Genomic DNA, 6,000 nt, shown 5'->3' on the forward strand with positions numbered 1-6,000 from the left:
AGAAACAGGCTTTTGCAAGAAATCCAATGTATTGTGCTGTTTGTACACATTGTTTTGAGAATGCACTTACTGATTTGCAAATCTTAAGGATGATTCGAGATATGCTCCAAAGCAACTGAGAAAAACTGTGAGCCTGTTGTGTTTACTAATCCAGACATAGAGTTTATAATCTAACTGCAGATAGTACAGTATATCTAATGTACACATTACTTTATAAGGTGTGTATGCTGTACGGTTAATGGCCTTCTCGTAAGTAAATATCATATACAGCCTCATTATCAGCAGGTTCTCCTTTGTGTTAGCATTGCCAAGCCTGTAAACATAGGACACTTATTATCTTTGGATTTTATTGACTTCTCTTTGATAGCTCTAGTTATCCTGTTTTCATGTTTGTGTGTGTGTGTTTTGATAACACATACAGTACACAAACATGCACATTTCAGTTTCAAATGATTTGACCATGACATACAGTAGACAGATTATTTTTTTAATGATTTAATTGCTTATATAGCTGTTACAGACACTGAATGTTTGTTCATTTCAGGAAAAAAGACACATTGTCATCGTGTTTGGTGACAAAACGTTCTAATGTTCATTTATTATATAATCAGATTAGTGTTTCTAGCATTTAACATTCAGCTAGCATCCATAAATCAACATTTTGAAAATAAGCACACACCTAGCACATACAGTAGCTAGTATTGATGTTTCTGTACAGTGTACTCTGTACCAGGTGTATGGGAATAAAACACATGGACACATGCAGTGTGAATTTATTGCTAGCTTCTTAATCACAGGCAAGAACCAGATCACGTAGCATAAGCTCTGTACTCTATACAGTGCAGCATACATTCATTAATTTCTAGCAATGTTAGTAAAATAACAGGTTATAAAATGTAGCATTGGTGAACCTTTGAAACAAAATAAAATCTATTTTTTTATTGCATGACAGTTTTCCAGTGTTGTTGTTTTCCTATTCTTCCAATATGTTTAATGAATGTGTCATTCACATGGTTAAATGCAGCTAATGTGATGCAACTTAACAACCAGCATCTGTAGCTAGTATTGGTTTTATTTAGAATATATATAGATTGAAGTTAAAAAAGAAAATGAAGTCAAATGAAGTTTTGTAGTAAAGTGCAGGGCCACCACAAGAGACCAGAATATCTTCAATGCACCTTGGCTAAGGTTTTTTAAAGAAAGCTGTCTAAAATGCTGGATTCAAATCTCACAAAACTGACTTCTGGTGAGATCTGGTGACTGATAAATCAATTCTCTACATCTTTATGCACAAGTGAATGTGTTTTTCACCATTAAACCGGGAAGAATCTTTATGCAGACTGAAGAGTCACTGTAAATCCATAGAGTTCTTTGCGCTGATCACATTTACCACTTTCTATTTTGATGGGAGTGGTTTTGTTCAGGATGATTCCACCCCCTTGCACAAGATGATAATCTAGTGAATATTATACTTTCATTATACCTATTATACCTATTCTTAACTTAACTGAAGGTCAGGGGAAGATTATAATGTGAGGTCTTAGACAACATTCTCAACATCATCAAACAACTGTTTTTTTTTTGCCTGATTTTCTCTCTAATTCATCTCACAGCCTGTTCCCACCCTCCAGGTGTTGTTATCACACGTCTGCTTCTAACGAGTTTGCAGAAAGTTAATACATGTCTCGAAGGAAGACAAATACAGGACTGTGAGGCAAGTGATACAGCACTCTGAGGCAAGTGATACACGCCTACGTCTATATACACAAACTCACAGATGCCTATGAGTGTTGCTACAGTATGGTTTATGTATACCACCAGTTCTACCACAAAATCATGACCGATTGTGATCTCTTGGACTTCTAGCCATGTGTAGTTGCAACACTGCTAGAATTTGAACTCGAATTTGAATTTGAATGAGAACAGTGTTCATTGTTCCAATACAGTTCCAGAATTAGAGACTGGATCGATTCCAAGGTTTTAACTCAACACATTTTACGTTGTTTTTACCTTTATTTTGTCACCATTCCATAGCTGGTATAAAGAACACTTCGAAATACTGACATACTAAGCACTCTTGAGGGAAATGCCATTTCAACCTCATTTGAAAGACTTAAAAATTTTAGCTTAGTTCTAAGGTTTTTGCCAGATATCAGATACGATGGTGGTGTTCATCCGTCACAGCAAAACACACAAACCATATTCTTTTCACGGAAAGCAAATTTAATGAAATTATTAAAACATGATTACTTGAATAAAGGATCCATTTACAAATGTATGTTTGACTAGCTTAAATAGTCGTATTTGTGAATAAAGAAGTCATTCCATTGGTTAAATTAACTTAATGAAACAATCATGAACCTCGGTAAGTAGCATTAGTTATCTAGCTAGTTCTGCCGGTTAATTAGCGTTTCGATACATAAATATCGGATGATGCTACTGGCATACCCCTTGAGTAAGGTCTTAAACACTCTCGGCATCAGAGAAGAACTGTAAACTAATCCAAACAATTTAACAAGCTGGGTGATTTATCTGTACTGGATGTGCACAAGTCACAATACAAGCTTTCCTTAAAGCCTATTGTACATGGATATTTAGCCACAGAAGATATTGTTTGGACAACAGCTCAAAAGTTCTGACTGTAATGCTGCAAAGCTGCCTCATCAGATAAAGGAGCATTTTCTGGAATTTGCTAAAAATATATATCTATATGAATTACACAAACACAATACTTTCAAACACACTGACTCTTAATAATGCTACGAAGTGGATATGACTAGCTTTTTTTTAGTTTGTCTCTAAGGTGTACATGTTTCCAACAAAAAGGGTGGGGCCAGTTGGTGGGAAAGAGGGGATTCACTGCTAATTTAGAAATACGTAAACGCAATCGTTTCAATTTCAAATACATGAGTGTAGTAACTTGCTAGGAAATGCATGCTAACAAAATGTTAACTTACAACACACACACACACACACACACACACACACACACACACACACACACACACACACACACACACACACACACACACACACACACACACACACACAAGAAAATGCACTAACACACTATATTTCATGCTCCCTAGATTTAGTGAGTCTAAAGTTGAACTGTTTGAAATGCTGTACCATCGTTATTTAGTTTGAAATGAACAATAAATATGATAAACTGTATAAAAACTATACACCTAATCATCAGGAAGAGAAGTGATGTGGTGTTTAGTAATGCTGCGCCACCAGGTGTTAGATGTTTTCCTCGAACGTGTGCAGATAGGTTTTCAGCGCAAGCGTGTTTGTGTAGGGCAGCGACAGCGAGCGGTAGAAGTCGAGTCCGGTGAGCAGTTCCACGTCACGTACACGAGCCGTGTGAGTGCGCAGGATCTCCTCCACCCATTGAGATGGCTCCTCCGAACTCTGATAAGAAAACAGCAGCAGAGGTCAGAGGTCAGAAATGGAGTGCTGATAGTAGACTCTACCAGAATGTTAAGTAGTTACCATGGAAACACTTGTTCGCTGAGATTTTGAAGCAGGTATTACAGTCTCTTTTTTCATATGTTATTCTCAGTAAGGGTTATCAGTAAACCCTGCTTTAAACCCCAGATTAGGGAATGTTTCACACATGTATATTAAAAGGCATGATTATGAAGCACGGCTATTTCCTTGGGTTTATAAAACGTTGCTCTGATGTAGGATCAGCCTGGATTTGACCTACAGTAGCTCCGTGTTGAACTTTACACTTTTTACGTTTGTGAAACGATGCTGTAGCTCTAGTTTCTTAGCAACAGAAACAGAAAATGAACAGATGTGAGCATGTCTCACTAGGATGCGTATCACGTGAAAACTAGGACGTAGCAACACAACAAAAACGGCTCGGTAAATGGAGTCACGCGGCAGAAAGCTGTGAATAATAACAACACCTGCTCAGCACTAAACGGCACACCTGAACTTTTTAATCACTGATGTAAAAGACAGACGAGTCGTTATTTAAAGTGATTTAAAATTGCACACTGAATTTATCCAATCAATGTCATTTATACCAAATATGCAAATTAATAGATGTTTGCACCAGGGATTAAGACTGTACAGTGTGAAACAAGGTCGGATTATGAAGAGCCAGGATTCAGCGTTAATCCCTGGTGAAGTCTGAGCAGTGTGAATCCTCAAACTACACACCCAGGATTTTGTTTAGTTTACTTTTGTTCAATTCAATTCAATTCAAGTTTATTTGTATATCGCTTTTTACAATAGACATTGTCTCAAAGCAGCTTTACAGAACATAAACACAGAGCAGAAGGTAAACATAATTAATGATAAAGGAATTAACAAATAATAAAAGAAATAAGAATTAACAGAATAAAAATTCTAGGTTATTATTAGATGTATATAGTTCACAATATGTATGTATTTATTCCCCTATGAGCAAGTCTAAGGTGACTCAGGCAGCAGTGGCAAGGAAAAACTCCCTTAAATTGGTAAAGGAAGAAACCTTGAGAGGAACCAGACTCAAGGGGGAACCCATCCTCATATGGGTGACACTGGGGGTGTGATTGTAATATACAGTCAGTTAAATGTTGTATTGGTGTAAGGATCATGGACTTCGGATCTCCTTAGTATCACAGAGTCTAACTGGAGATGTCTCAGGATTCTTAGAGTCGGCCTCGGCTCAGTGGACGTCCAAAGGCTTCGTCCCACAGAGGACGTTGGGAGCTGGTACAATGTCTGGATGCCTCGGGATAGGTACAAAGAGAGAAGCAGTGGAAAGGGATTAACATATCTGCTGTTCATAAAAATGTGCAGGTCTGATGTACTGGTGCATGATATTATGGGATGTATTATGTGTACGCCTGACTAAAGAGGTGAGTTTTTAATCTACGTTTAAACTGGGAAAGTGTGTCTGAGCCCCGAACACTATCAGGAAGACTATTCCAAAGTTTGGGAGCTAAATAAGAAAACGCTCTACCACCTTTAGTAGACTTAGATATTCTGGGAACTACCAAAAGCCCTGAGTTTTGTAATCTCAGAGAGCGTGAAGGATTGTAACGTGTTAGAAGACTAGTTAGATACATGGGAGCTAAACCATTAAGAGCCTTGTACGTAAGTAGCAGCAGTTTGTAATCAATTCTAAACTTAACAGGTAGCCAGTGTAGAGATGATAAAATTGGGGTTATATGGTCATACTTTCTTGTCCTAGTGAGAACTCTGGCAGCTGCATTTTGGACTAACTGTAACCTATTTATTAAAGATGCAGGACAACCACCTAGTAATGCATTACAATAGTCCAGTCTAGAGGTCATAAAGGCATGAACTAGCTTCTCAGCATCAGATACAGACAGGATGTTTCTCAGCTTGGCAATATTTCTAAGGTGGAAGAAGGCTGTTTTGGTAGTATGGGCGATATGATTTTTAAAAGACAAGTTACTGTCTAATATAACACCGAGGTGTTATTTTGTTTCATATTCAATCCATGGATCGTAACTGTAAATTGTTCCTGATTGGTTCATTGACTTGTTATTCTTACATTCTTATTCATACGTGCAAACCTGGTCCAAAATCGGACAATAGAAAAAAACAGGGCTGTGAATTTAGATCATTTACAGTAGATCATACTTAATCATCATACTTCACGGCTCGTTCTTCTCCCACATCCATCTGTATACTGTATTACTCATAATAGTAGAACAAGTTTCTTTACAAATGGCACAGCTATATGAAATTAGCATACAGTGTAGAGTTTATTTTTCAAGCTTTTTAATATTTTGCTAAAGCGACAGGGCATTACGAGTTATTCACCGTCGACTGGGAAACGGCTTCTACTTCCTGTTGGTGGAAAACCGTTCCATTTGAGACGATACGACCCGGTACGCTAAAGCACGTTTTTTTGGGTCTCAGCTATAGTTTCCAACATATATGAGAAGATACATGAGGCTTTTAAATTTCTGAATGAAATTCTGAATCTAAACGAGATGTAAAGATTCTCTATCCATTTGTACCCTGATGCTC

The 6,000-nt window shown here is 37.4% G+C and overlaps 1 long non-coding RNA gene across 1 annotated transcript in view; it reads right to left on the reverse strand.

Annotated features, from left to right (window-relative positions):
- Positions 1-3,102: 3,102 nt before the first annotated feature.
- The window catches only part of LOC125145797, a 5,296-nt gene continuing 2,398 nt past the window's right edge, over positions 3,103-6,000 (reverse strand). Inside the window, exon 3 of the long non-coding RNA XR_007144261.1 lies at positions 3,103-3,414. This is a non-coding gene — a long non-coding RNA (uncharacterized LOC125145797). The remainder of the gene's footprint in view (positions 3,415-6,000) is intronic.

This window comes from Tachysurus fulvidraco, chromosome 10, assembly GCF_022655615.1.
Source record: "Tachysurus fulvidraco isolate hzauxx_2018 chromosome 10, HZAU_PFXX_2.0, whole genome shotgun sequence".
In the NCBI taxonomy this organism is placed as follows: Eukaryota; Metazoa; Chordata; class Actinopteri; order Siluriformes; family Bagridae; genus Tachysurus; species Tachysurus fulvidraco.